This window comes from Musca vetustissima, unplaced genomic scaffold (genome assembly GCF_032173495.1).
Source record: "Musca vetustissima isolate MV318-11 ecotype Yass unplaced genomic scaffold, APGP_CSIRO_Mvet_v1 utg3767, whole genome shotgun sequence".
NCBI lineage: Eukaryota > Metazoa > Arthropoda > Insecta > Diptera > Muscidae > Musca > Musca vetustissima.
In genome coordinates, this window is record NW_026886007.1 from 11,580 (window position 1) to 26,425 (window position 14,846).

Below are 14,846 nucleotides of genomic sequence, written 5' to 3' on the forward strand. Positions count from 1 at the left end.
TGCCTTGGCTAGACTTGGCTGGACGTTCAAAAAATATTCCTTAAAAAATCCACGCCTTGGCTAGACTTGGCTGGACTTTGAAAAAAATATTCCTTAAAAAATCCACGCCTTGACTAGACATGGCTGGACTTTTAAAAAACAAAATATTCCTTAAAAAATCCACGCCTTGGCTAGACTTGGCTGGACGTTCAAAAAAATATTCTTTAAAAAATCCACGCCGTGGCTAGACTTGGCTGAACTTTGAAAAAAAAAATTCTTAAAAAATCCACGCCTTGGCTAGACTTGACTGGAAAAATATTCCTTAAAAATCCACGCATTGGCTAGACTTGGCAGGACTTTGAAAAAAAATATTCCTTAAAATATCCACGCCTTGGCTAGACTTGACTGGAAAAATATTCCTTAAAAAATCCACGCCTTGGCAAGACTTGGCAGGACTTTGAAAAAAAATATTCCTTAAAAAATCCACACCTTGGCTAGACTTGGCAGGACTTGGCTAAACTTTGAAAAAAATATTCCTTAAAAAATCCACGCCTTGGCTAGACTTTGAAAAAAATATTCCTTAAAAAATCCACGCCTTGGCTAGACTTTGAAAAAAATATTCCTTAAAAAATCCACGCCTTGGCTAGACTTGACTGGAAAAATATTCCTTAAAAAATCCACGCCTTGGCAAGACTTGGCAGGACTTTGAAAAAAATATTCCTTAAAAAATCCACGCCTTGGCTAGACTTGGCAGGACTTTGAAAAAAATATTCCTTAAAAAATCCACGCCTTGGCTAGACTTTAAAAAAAAATATTCCTTAAAAAAATCCACGCCTTGGCTAGACTTACTTTCTTAACTGGCTTGTGACAGAACTTTCGTTCCATAAGCCGAGCTTAGAAAAGATTTCCAGGCGTGTCGGTCTTTTACGCAGTTTTTCCAATTTGAAAGACCATTTTCGGCAATGTTGTCTTCGACTTGATCTTTCCATCGTATTCTTGGCCTTCCCCTTCTACGGGAACCATTAGCTGGTTCACTCACAACATGACCTAGCCAACGTAGTCGCTGCAGCTCAATACGCCTAACAATGACGATGTTCGAGAATAGGTAGTACAACTCATGTTTCATTCGACGGCGATATTCACCGTCAACGCATATCGGCCCATAGATCTTTCGGAGAATTTCTCTCTCAAACACTCCAAGAGCTACCTCATCTGCTTGCGTAAGTACCCATGTTTCAGATCCATATAACAGCACGGGTAGTATCAGCGTCTTGTAGAGTGTGAATTTGGTCTGGCGGGAGGTGGCCTTGTTTCTAAACTGCTTACTTAGACCATAGTAGCATCGGTTGGCCATCACTATCCTTCTCCGAATTTCAAAACTGATGTCATTCGTTCTGTTTATGGCGATGCCAAGGTATATAAAATCTTTGACTACCTCTAAGCTGTAGTTCTCAAGTTCCACAGTTGGTCCGAGTCTACTGGACGTCTTGCGCGTTGATACCATCAGCTTGATCTTCTCGCCGTTTACTGCCAGACCCACTTTGACAGACTCCTTCTCAATTTGTTCAAAGGTGGCTGTTACCGCTCCCAATATTCGACCCATTATGTCGATGTCATCGGCGTAGGCGAGTAACATGTGTTGTTTGGTGTACATGTACATGCCATTTCTGTTCACTTTTGCCTCTCATATGACCTTTTCCAGCAGGATGTTAAAAAGGCCACACGACAAACTGTCACCTTGTCTGAATCCTCGTTCAGTATGAAAGGGCTCCGAGAGGTCCTTTCCGACTTTAACTGCTGACATTGTGCCAGTTAAAGTTATCCTGCATAGCCGAATTAATTTTGCAGGAATGCCATACGCAGACATGGCTTTATACACCTCTGAATGGATATGACTGTCGAATGAGGCCTTATAGTCGACAAATAGGTGGTTTGTGTCGATGTGTTTTTCGTGTTTGTTTTTTCCAGGATTTGGCGCAAAGTGAAAATCTGGTCAATGATGGATTTGCCAGGTCCGACGCCGCATTGGTATGGTCCAATAATGTCATTGGCCATTGGCTTCAGTCGTTCACATAATATGCTGGATAGCACTTTATATGCGATTGGAAGGAGACTTATTCCTCTATAGGTGGGACATATCGTCTTGTCTCCTATTTTTTGCACGGTACACAGGATGCTGAGGTTCCAATCATTAGGTATGCATTCTTCCAGCCAAATTGTACTAATCAGCTGGTACATGCTCCTTACAAGCAACTGAGCACCAGTCTTGAATAGTTCGGCTGGTAACCCATCGGCTCCTGCTGCTTTATTGTTCTTGAGTCGATTAATTGCTTTTATGACCTCATCTTGGCTAGGTGGTATACACTCTATACCGTCATCTATTATTGGTTCTGAGGTATCCTCTTCACCGCTACTATTTGATACCAGAAGTTTTTCAAAATGGTCCTTCCAGATCCTCAGCACGCTGTCTGTATCTGTCACCAGGTTTCCTTCTGTTTGGTGTTTTACCCGTTGGTATAATTTTCGGACTTCATTCTGGCTCCTGTACATCTCTATTTGCTCACGTTCTTTCTTCTTTTTTCTGAAAATACGTTTCTCCTCTCTCCTTTTCACCCAATAGTTCTCCATTGCATTACGTGTTGCTACTGTCCGCAGGGTTGCTTTATACGCTGCGTTTTTTCATATCAGTAGCATTACGACACTCCTGATCGTACCACGGATTTCTTGATGGTGGTCTTTGATACCCAAGTGTTGTTTTAGCAGCAGTTTGTAGGGAGTGGGCAATTCTCTGCCGCTGTGCTTCTATATTATTATCGGGACAAGGGGTGCTTTCATCAAGCAGTTGGGTAAGTTGAGCGGAATAGGCTTCTGCTATCTGTGGTGATTGCAGCTTTTCTACGTCGTGTTTCCGTGTTACATTAGAGAGCACCTTTGCTGCTACATTAAGACGGGTGCGTACCTCGGCTGCCACAAGGTAATGGTCCGAATCGATATTCGCTCCTCAGATCGATCGGACGTCTAAAACACTGGATGAATGCCTTCCATCTATCACAATATGATAGATTTGATTTCTCGTTGTTCGATCAGGAGAAATCCAGGTAGCCTTGTGTATATCGAGATGCTTGAATCTGGTGCTGCTAACTATCATATTTTTTGCTGCCGCGAAGTCAATCAACCTCAAGCCGTTGTCTGATGTTTCTTCATGAAGGCTGAATTTTCCGACGGTGGGGCCAAAAATATTTTCCCTTCCGATTTTTGCATTAAAATCTCCTAGCAGAATTTTAATGTCATGGCCAGGGCAACGATCATATGCTGTTTCTAGGCGCTCGTAAAATATGTCTTTGGTCTGTTCATCTTCATCTTCGGTCGGAGCATGGGCGCAAATGAGACTGATATAGAAGAACTTCGCTTTTATATGGATTATAGCAATTCGATCATCTACTGGAGTGAATCTGGCGACGAGGACTTTTATTCTCCTGTTAACCATAAATCCGCAGCCAAATTCATGTCTCGTTTCATGGCAGCTATAATACAGGTCGTAATCATCTGATTTACTTACGCCAGTCCCATTCAATCGCATTTCCTGTAAGGCAATTATATCGGCTTTGTACTTCTTGAGTACATTCGCCAAAGCGAACACTGCGCCTGTTCTGTACAACGTGCGCACATTCCAAGTGCAGATTCGCAGATCGTGGTCCTTAATACGTTTGCGGGGGTCGTCAACATTAGGGGGGTTTGGTTTTCCTTTTCTTTGCTTTTTCATAGTAGGTTCGGTTTTCCGAGTGTGGGTTACTAACCCGACGCCTCAACTCATTTTTTTATAGTTCTTATGGGTGAACTCGCGGAACATATTAGCTCACTATTTCATCGGGTTATGAAAATAGCTCCCCAGGTGGCACCGCGGGGAGGTCAGTGTCCACACTTGAGATCAAAGGGGGACCAAGATAAGACCGGACTTCGCCATGTTAAAGCCAATCAGAGCCGTTGCTTGGTATCTATCATCCCCTACACCACCCCACGCCTTGTCTAAACCCTGAAAAAATATTCTTTTAAACATCCACGCCTTGACTAGATCCTGAAAACATCCACGCCTTGGCTAGAACCTGAAAATTCCACGCCTTGACTAGACCCAGAAAACATCCACGCCTTGACTAGACCCTGAAAAAATCCACGCCTTGGCTATACCCTGAAAAAAATATTATTTTAAAAATCCACGCCTTGGCTAGACCCTGAAAACCCATTCATTAAAAAATCCACGCCTTGACTAGACCCTGAAAACATCCACGCCTTGACTAGACCCTGAAAACATCCACGCCTTGACTAGACCCTGAAAACATCCACGCCTTGGATAGACCCTGAAAAAATCCACGCCTTGGCTATACCCTGCAAAAAATATTCGTTAAAAAATTCACACCTTGGCTGGAGCATGAACAAATATTCTTTAAATTATCCACGCCTCTTGTGGACCCTGAAAAATATTCTTAAAAACAATAAAGCCTTTTGAGGACCCTAAAAAATATTTTTTAAGAAATCCAGGCCTCTTGTGGACCCTGAAATCCTTTAGAAATCGCTGTGATTTCTAAATTTGCAAATATGTTCACATGTGTAAGTTATTTATATAAAAACCCCTTGGAATCTGAAACCCATTTCGAAATTATTTCAAAATTTCCTAAACTTTGTTGGTTGTGACAAAATGTTTTGTTGTTTCCTGCTGGGAATTAATAAATACCATCCCTGCCCTCATTACTGCCACAATATAGGAAATCTATTAATCCTTCAATCCATCCCCTCCCCACTCTTCCCTGCTTAACGGCAACAGCAGCAAGTGGCAGAGCAGAGCACTTGTGTGCTCCTTTTTCACAGTTTGGGTTTTTCGTTTTTTTTTCGTGCTTCGTTGCCTCTGCAGAAAGGACCTTTAAGGCATCCTGCAAGGCAATTGAATTTTTTTGCACAGCCTCAACATTATTGGTGGCAAGCAGCAGCAACAACAACAAGAGAAACAATAAATTCTATTTATGGTACGAAAAAACAAACTGCCAACTTGAGTCACCACAATCAAGGGTACTTCAGCATCACCGCAAAGTTAAGCGAAAAAATAACGAAAAATTATTAAGCAGGGCAAATCTACACACACACACACATACAGACACACAGCCATACCGCCAGTAATGCCCGGATTCAAAAGCTTGTTGACTAAATGATTGACTGAGTGAATGACTGGTTTTTTGTTGTTGTTGTCGCTGGATAGGTCGCATGGTTGGTTAACTTGGTGGCTGGCTGACTGTTTGACAACTTGATGTCGCTGGGAGTGTGTGTGTTTGTTTGTATGTTTGTGCGCCAGGCTAGTTGATGCGTTTTGTCAGCTATGATGGTTGGCTGTCTGATAGGCGTTTTGGTTTTACGACAAAAAATTATGTTTACACTCAATTGCCGGTTTCACGCCTCAATAGATGCGCCGTGCTTAAAAAATCCGCAATTATGTTGACTGTGGCAAGGAGTAGTTGGGGGGAAGGATGGTGCCAGATGAAACGTTTAAATTTGTATTTTGTGTTTCCTTGAGGACCTCCGTGTGCACACCCGTTCGTTTGGGTGTGTTTGTCTCATTACAGGAAGTTCTTAAAAAATTGACTAAGTTTCATAAAAAACCCAAACGGAATTTTCTTAATCCGAGTCATCTTACAGGTGGGCGTAACTATTCGTGACGGTATCAATGGCAGACAGTTTTTTAAGAAGTAGAATAAAACAAAGAGTTGAAGAACAACAACAACCACCCACTTCTTAGATCTATGGGAAATATAAGCGTGGACATTTTTAAGTAACCAAAATAGGCATGGATTAAAAAAAATTAATTAGCCATTATAGGCGTGGATTTTTTAAAAAGGCTTGGAGTTTTTTTCCCTACACAACTATGTTGTCATGGTATTATAGCTTTGTGCAGCCCCAAAAGTTTGTAACGCCGCGAAATATTGGTCCTAGACTCACCTTTAAGTATACCGATTGTCATATCTCGACTAGCTGAGTCGATCTAGATATGGGCGTCCGTCCGTCCGTCTGTCTGTCCATTATAATTTGTAAACACGATACAGGCCACAGTTATGTACCAATCTTCATGAAATTTTGCATGTAGGATGGGTTCGGACCAATAAAGACCCCTATTGTTTTCGATAAAGATCGGTTAATATTTAGGGGATGAAATGGACCAAATACATAATTTTTGTCTGATTTTCTGGTCGCTCCAGAGGCCGCAATTATGGTCCAAATGTCGCAAATTTTTACATGGAGAAGGGGATCGGGCCAAAGAATAGGCATGCCTGTTCTCACAAGGATTCGTCAATATTTAGCCTGTGAAATGGACCCTGACTTTTACAAAATTTATATTCTATGCCGTATATATTTACTCCTGAAGAACATTGACCCAAGAAGTTGACAGTATATCCAAGAGGAGGAGGTTGGCCTTTAATTTGATACCAATTATGTGGTTGTATGTACTCGGATATGGGAGTTACACCTAAATATTTACAGGTGCTTACGTATTCATATATTACTTAGTAACCCAATACCACACTAGAGGGCGTAAATATAGCACTGATCGCTTTGAAATTTTCCATGAGCTTCCGGATATGGTCAGGGACGACGTCTATAATTTTCGGTGATGTTGAGATGATATTTTGGGGTTGCAATGAACTGAAAACTTAATTTTTCTCAGATTTGCTAGTCGCTCCATATTTTACACGGTAAAGGGGATCTGGGTGGCGTAGAGGATGATAGATACCAAGCAACGGCTCTGATTGGCTTTAACATGGCGAAATCCAGGCTTATCTTGGTCCCTCTTTCATCTCAATTGTGGACACTGACCTCCCCGAGGTGTCGCCTGGGGTAGCTATTATCATCACCCGATGAAATAGTGAGCTAATATGTGCCGCGAGTTCACCCATAAGAACTATAAAAAAATGGGTTGAGGCGTCGGGTGAGGTCGGTGGGCAACTCACACTCGGAAAACCGAACCTACTATGAAAAAGCAAAGAATAAGAAAACCAAACCCACCTAATGTTGACGACCCCCGCAAATGATAAAGGTCCACGATCTGTGAATCTGCATTGGCGGATGCACTCAAGTAGTACAAAGCCGATATTATTGCCTTGGAAAGGGACTGGCGTAAGTAAATCAGATGATTACGCCCTGTATTATAGCTGCCGTGAAACGAGACATGAATTTGGCTGCGGAATTATGGTTAACAGGAGAATAAAAGACCTCGTCTCCAGATTCACTCCAGTAGATGAGCGAATTGCTATAATCCATATAAAAGCGAAGTTCTTCTACATCAGTCTCATTTGCGCCCATGCTCCGACCGAAGATAAAGATGAACAGACCAAAGACATATTTTACGAACGCCTAGAAACAGCATATGACCGTTGCCCTGGCCATGATATTAAAATTCTGCGAGGAGATTTTAATGAAAAAATCGAAAGGGAAAATATTTTTGTCCCCACCGTCGATAAATTCAGCCTCCATAAAGAAACATCAGACAACGGCTTAGGGTTGATTGACTTCGCGGCAGCAAAAAATATGGTAGTTAGCAGCACCAGATTCAAGCATCTCGATATACACAAGGCCACTTGGATTTCTCCCGATCGAACAACGAGAAATCAAATCGATCATGTTGTGATAGACCGAAGGCATTCATTCAGTCTTTTAGACGGCCGATCGATCCGAGGAGCGAATATCGATTCGGACCATTACCTTGTGGCAGCCAAAGTACGCACCCGTTTTTATGTAGCAGCAAATGTGCGATCTAAAGTAACACGGAAATTTGACGTCGAAAAGCTGCAAACACAACAGATAGAAGAAGCCTACTCCGCTCAAGAAATCCGTGGTACGATCAGGAGTTTCGTAATGCTACTGGTATGAAAAACTCAGCGTATAGGGCAACCCTGCGGACAGTAGCAACACGTAATGCGATGGAGAACTATCGGGAGAAAAGGAGAGAGGAGAAACGTATTTTCAGAAAAAAGAACAAGAAAAACGTGAGCGTGAGCAAATCGAGATGAACAGGAGTCAGAATGAAGTCCCGAAATTTTATCAACGAGTAAAACACCAAGCCGAAGGTTTTGGTGCAGGCACATCCTCCTGTAGAGATTAAGAAGGAAACCTGGCGACAGATACAGACAGCGTGCTGAGGATCTGGAAGAGCCAATAATAGATGACGGTATAGAGTGTATACCACCTAGCCAAGATGAAGTCAGTGGTTTACAAGCCGAACTATTCAAGACTGGTGGTCAGATGCTGGTAAGGAGCATGCACCAGCTGATTAGTACAATTTGGCTAGAGGAATGCATGCCCAATGATTGGAACCTCAGTATTCTGTGTCCCATGCACAAAAAAGGAAACAATACGATCTGTACAAACAATAGAAGAATAAGTCTCCTTTCCATCGCATATATAGTGCTATCCAGCATACTGTGTGAACGACTAAAGCCAATGGTCAATGACATTATTGGACCATACCAAATAAAATATTCTATTTAGAATATTTTAAAATATATGAAATTTAATGTAATATCCTGCAGCAATATTGTGTCTTAAGATCCACCGCTCCTCTTCATCTTAAGTACAAATTAAAAAAAAACAAAAAATAAGGAAATTGTTGACGTTAAACATGTGTAACTCTATCACAAACACACACACATATATATACATACTCATACATACATAACATATAAATCACTTGTAAAATGCTTCCAATTAATTAGCGTGAAAAATGGCGAATTCATTGAAGTCACAAGCAACCGTTCACAAACACCACCCAGCCGAACTACTAAGTCATCAAACGGGCACAAACTTCCCCTCTCTCTCCCTCTCTCCGCCCTTGGAACACCTATTACAAGTGTTTGTGTAAATACCATTTCCTTCGGATATAAACTTCAAAATCTAAAATAACAATTTGATCAAATATTCACACTTCGAACAAACGAACGAGCGAAGGAAGACAGTACGGGAGTGTGGTTTATTTTTCCAACGAAACGAAAGTGTTAAAACGCCAAAGGAGATGATGATGAGGACGACGAGAAAAAAACACATATTAGACAAACACACACACATGCAGGTGTGTTCGTGTGTGTTCATCAATAGCATCCACTAACCAACCAAAAGGAATTGTAAACAGGATATGAATAAAGTTGTTCGCACACACACACACACACATATACACATCCACACACACAGATACTAAACTGGGGGGATTTTTTTTTGTGGAGAAAAGGAAACAACCGTTTAAAGATGTTTTTGCAAAAGGTAATAAGGTGGGTCGCAGGAAATTGAAATTAGAAAATTTAGTTGTGCATTTTTTTAGGAGAAAATATTGGCTATCCTGGAGCTACAGGACCAAGGGAAAGTAATTAAGAATGTTGTGTTTTCAAGGTTTATCAAAGGAATTTTTTAACATTTGATCCAGTCCCCTTTTTGGAACCATCTCTAGTCTTATCAATATTTCAATATTTATGTGAATGTGTGAGTGTGTGCTTTTCTCCCTCAGCAATAAGAAATAAACCATTTAATTTTTATACAATCAAGCACACATGTAAATATTCGTATACACATATACATATTACATATAAAACATCGCACACACACTACCACAAGTATACAAAGCGTTATTTTCTGCATAATTAAGAGTTTTGACAAAGGATTTCCGTTTGGAAATCTAAATTCCTTTTCGAAAGATGTTGTTAGGAAAATAATGTTTTATTTATTAGAACAAAAATGCGGTTTGATTTTTTGTCTAAACTGGAAATCAACGCCTTGATATGACTTCTTGAAAAAAATATATTTTTTAAAAAAAATCCACAAAATGCTGTGGCTTCTTAAAATATTTTTTATACCCTTCACCAAACTGTGGTACAGGGTATTATGTCTTTGTACATATGTTTGTAACAGGCAAAAGGAAACGAGAGAGACCTAAGGTTCCTTTTGAGAATAGGCATAGAATCACTTTCTGAGTCGATTTATGCATGTCCGTCCGTCTGTAGATGTTAAATTGTAAAGAAAGTACAGGTCGCATTTGTGATCCGATTTGAATGAAATTTGGCACAAGTCGCTTATTTGGCCCAAGGACGAACCCTAATGAAATTCAAGAAAATCTGTTCAGATTTAAATATAGCTCCCATATATAGTATTTTTCAATTTAAAGTAAATGATGCGCCAAAGCGCCTATATATCTTTTGATTTACACGAAATTTGGTATAACGTACTGAATTGAGCCTAGAGTGATGTCTGCCAAGTTCCGTAAAAATCGGTTCAGATTTAGATAAAGCTCCCATATAAAGTTTCATCCGATTTAAAGTAAATGGTGCACCAAAGCCCCTATAAATCTTCGATTTGCACGAAATTTGGCATAACGTACTTAATTGAGCCTACAATGATGTTTGTTAAGTTTCGTAAAAATCGGTTCAGATTTAGATATAGCTCTCATATATATTTTCGTCCGATTTAAGGTAAATGGTGCACAAAAGTCCCTATATATCTTTCGATTTGCACGAAATTTGGCATAACGTACTGAATTGAGCCTAGAATGATGTCTGCCAAGTTTCGTGAAAATCGGTACGGATTTATATATAGCTTCCATATATATTTTCGTCCGATTTAAGGTAAATGGAGTACCAAAGTCCCTATATATCTTTCGATTTACACGAAATTTGGCATAAGGTACTGAATTAGGTCGACAATTATGTGTGTGTGCTAAGTTTACACGTAATTTGGCAGAGGGTATTAAATTGAAAATAGAGTGATTACAAAAACAAATGGTGTATGCAACGGGAGCTCAATTAGGTCCATGTGTTTATATATCGTCCCCATACACAATTTTACCCGATTTCATACAAATGGTACACAAAGAATTCGGGCAGACTTGAATTGACATGACATTTTTCATCGATTTCAGAGTGGTATGTGTAGGGGTTTTTCAATTGGTTGAAATATTTATCTAGATAGCACATTTAATTTGCCCGATTCCATCTCAATGGTCCTCCAAAGATTCTATGTATGTTCTATCCACAGAATTTTGTAGACATCTGTTGTATGTACCCAAAGTGGTGAAGGGTATCATATAGTCGGCCCCGTCCGACTTTTGAGCTTTCCTCACTGGTTTTACAATCCAAGCCTAACTGTGGGTTAAAAAATAAAAACTTTTTTTTTTTAAATATTCTTTAAAAAAATCCACACCTTTTAAAAAAATATATTTAAAAAATCTCCGCCTAAGCCGACTACTTAAAAAATATAATTTGAAACCAGTGAACGGAGCAGTATACTCTGACGGGGCCGACCATACGAAACCCTACACAACTACCACGGAACTGTAACATTCTGCGGATGTTTATTCCAAGCCTGGGCAATATTTTGTGATATCTACACCCTGCTGCCTAATTAGGGGTCAGAAGCACATATTCTCCGAATATTACTAATATTCCGTACAGTCCTTCTAATTACTTGTCCAGATTCCCTTTACCGACGGATGTTATGTTCGGCTGGATCGACTCGAAAAACACAAAAAATTAAGTGTTCGTTCCATTTTTCTCTGCTTGCGCGAGTACCCATGCTTCAGATCCATATAACAGCACTGGTAGTATCAGCGTCTTGTAGAGTGTGAGTTTGGTCTGGCGGGAGGTGGCCTTGCTTTTGAGTTGTTTGCTCAGACCATACTAGCATCTGGTGGCCATCATTATCCTTCTTCGAATTTCAAAACTGATGTCATTTGTTTTGTTTATGGCGGTACCAAGTATATAAAATCTTTGACTACCTCGAAGCTGTAGTTCTCAAGTTGGTCCGAGTCTACTGGACGTCTTGCGCATTGATACCATCAGCTTGGTCTTCTCGCCGTTTACTGCCAGACCCACTTTGGCAGACTCCTTCTCAATTTGTTCAAAGATGGCTGTTACCGCTCTCAATGTTCGACCCATTATGTCGATGTCATCGGCGTAGGCGAGTAATATGTGTTGTTTGGTGTACAGAGTGCCATTTCTGTTCACCTTTGTGTCTCGTATGATCTTTTCCAGCAGGATGTTAAAAAGGTCACATGACAAACTATCACCTTGTCTGAACCCTCGTTCGGTACTAAAGCGCCCCTGTAGGTCCTTTCCGACCTTAACTGCTGATCTTGTGCCTATTAATTTTGCAGAAATGCCGAATGCAGACATGGCTTTAAACACCTCTGAACGGATAGGGCTGTCAAATGCAGCTTTATAGACAACGAATAGGTGGAATGTGTCGATGTGTTTTTCCTGGATTTGCAGAGTGAAAATCTGGTCAATGGTGGATTTGCCAGTTCTGAAGCCACGGCTAAGTCAGCTACTTGAAAAAATTATTTTAAAATGCATACCTGAGGTGTCTGTTAAAAAAAAATTAAATTTTTTTTAATCAAAGTTTGTGATTGACCTTCAAAAAATTGTTTTTTCCAAAGCTCCACATTTGTTTTAGAATCTTGAAAAATATTTTCAAAAATTCCTTGCTGTGTTGGGGTTTGAAAAAATATTTTTGCAAATCCATATGTGTGGCTCAGCTCTGTTACGACATTGAATTTATTTCTTTTATGATCTCCCAACATGCAAGGCTTCAATTGCTCTATTAAAAATATGCCAAATATTCCGCAGACCTTCAAAAGAAAAATTCCGCAACAATTTCAAATTACATATCCTGGACAAGATACCACCCCCTGCAATACCTTCCATTGGCTGTCGGTTGCTAACCCTTAATCACTTAATTTTCTTAAAGCAAAACGTGGCAAATGATAAAATTGTTAAGACGCCATAGATTAAAGGGGGCCTGGGCCACCATGTGGTGGCCAAGAATAACCCCATCCTGAACACTTACCTCCCCCTTACCCCTTACCCCCTACTCCCTTTCCACCATTTCAATTATTTTGGTAAATGGTGGCTTGCTTAGCTGTTACACAAGTCCGCCGTATATAACAGCCTTTATATAAATACACATGTGTGTGTGTGTGTGTGTGTGTGTGCGAGTGTACACATATACATCCACAACATCGCCGAAAATCATACGGGATATAATGAAATATAATTAAATTTTCTACAGATTATAACATTTGAAATATGAATGCAATGGCGGCACTGTTGTTCGCCTTGCTTGGTGAATTCCTTGCCCTGGCCCAGCACATACGTCAAGTGTATATATGTGGGCGATGTGTGTGTGTGTGTGCACTGCAAGTTGATATAGGCTATATACTGATAGAGTTTCTTCCATTGATATACATAAAGGTATAAATCAAATAGTTTACATACAGAAAACCTCGACTCCAACTTTGTGGGGCAAGTTGAGTGGCCCTTTATGGAATTAGATAGACGTATGTGTATATATATATATATATATATGTGTGTGTGCGGGGGCATTGCATAGCCGATACACTTTTACATTTAAATGCATATTTGACAGTACGAATGTTTCTCTTTTGTGGCCATTAGAGAAAAGTATTTCACTAATTATCGAAATTATGCACACGACACATGGATGGATGGAGAAGTGGGGTGGGGTGGCTATGAGAGGAGCATTGGGTCTGACGATGATGATGATTGTGACGAATCAGCTAGCCAACAAGCGAAAAGCGTTGCACTACAAATAACTAAACTGCTTCAATGGCTCTGAATTTTCGAATAACTACAAAAATTGCCAACATATCAGCAGCATCCAAAAAGAGGGGAAGGAGGTAGAGGTCAGTGTGTGTCAAAGTCCTTAAATATGCACTGTCACACCCCGCCATATCTACAAAACTATATGTCACAAACAAATGTCACACGCACACACAGTCGTCACATGGGTGTGCGTAGAACTTTTCTGAGATGCGTTTATTAAAGGATGCATCCAGGGATGCCATCCTGAAGCATTACAAAATATATTTTTCGTGTAGACAACATAGGTGTGGATCTTTTAAAATTTATTTTTTCAAGTACCCATTATAGGCGTGGATTTAAAAAAAAAACCGTTTCAATTTAAATTTGGTGCGAATCGGACGTTGGTGCACCATTTACCGAAAATCGGACGAAACTATATATGGGAGCTATATCTAAATCTGAAGCGATTTTCGCGTAAGGATACATAGGGTCATATATATAGGAGCTATATCTAAATCGGAACCGATTTTTACGAAATTTAACACACATCGTTCTACACTTAATTCAGTACGCTATGCCAAATTTCGTGCAAATCGAAGGATGTATAGAGACATTGGTGCGCCATTTACCTAAAATCGGACGAAAATATATATGGGAGCTATATCTAAATCTAGATCGATTTTCTCAAAATTTAACACACATCTTTCTAGACTTAATTCAGTACGCTATGCATAATTTCGGGGAAATCGAAGGATACATAGGGACTTTGGTGTGCCATTTACCTAAAATCAGACGAAAATATATATGGGAGCTATATCTAAATCTGAAGCGATTTTTACGAAATTTAACACCCATCTTTCTACACTTAATTCAGTACGCTATGCCAAATTTCGTGCAAATCGAAGGATATATGGGGACTTTGGTGCGCCATTTACCTAAAATCGGACGAAAATATATATGGGAGCTATATCTAAATCGGAACCGATTTTTACGAAATTTAACACACACCATTCTAGATTTAATTCAGTACGCTATGCCAAATTTCGTGCAAATCGAGGGATATATAGGGACTTTGGTGCACCATTTACATAAAATCGGCGATAATATATATGGGAGCTATATCTAAATCTGAACCGATTTTTACGAAATTTAACACACATCTTTCTAGGCTTAATTCAGTATGCTAGGCCAAATTTCGTGCAAATCGAAGAATATATAGGGACGTTGGTACACCATTTACCTAAAATCGGA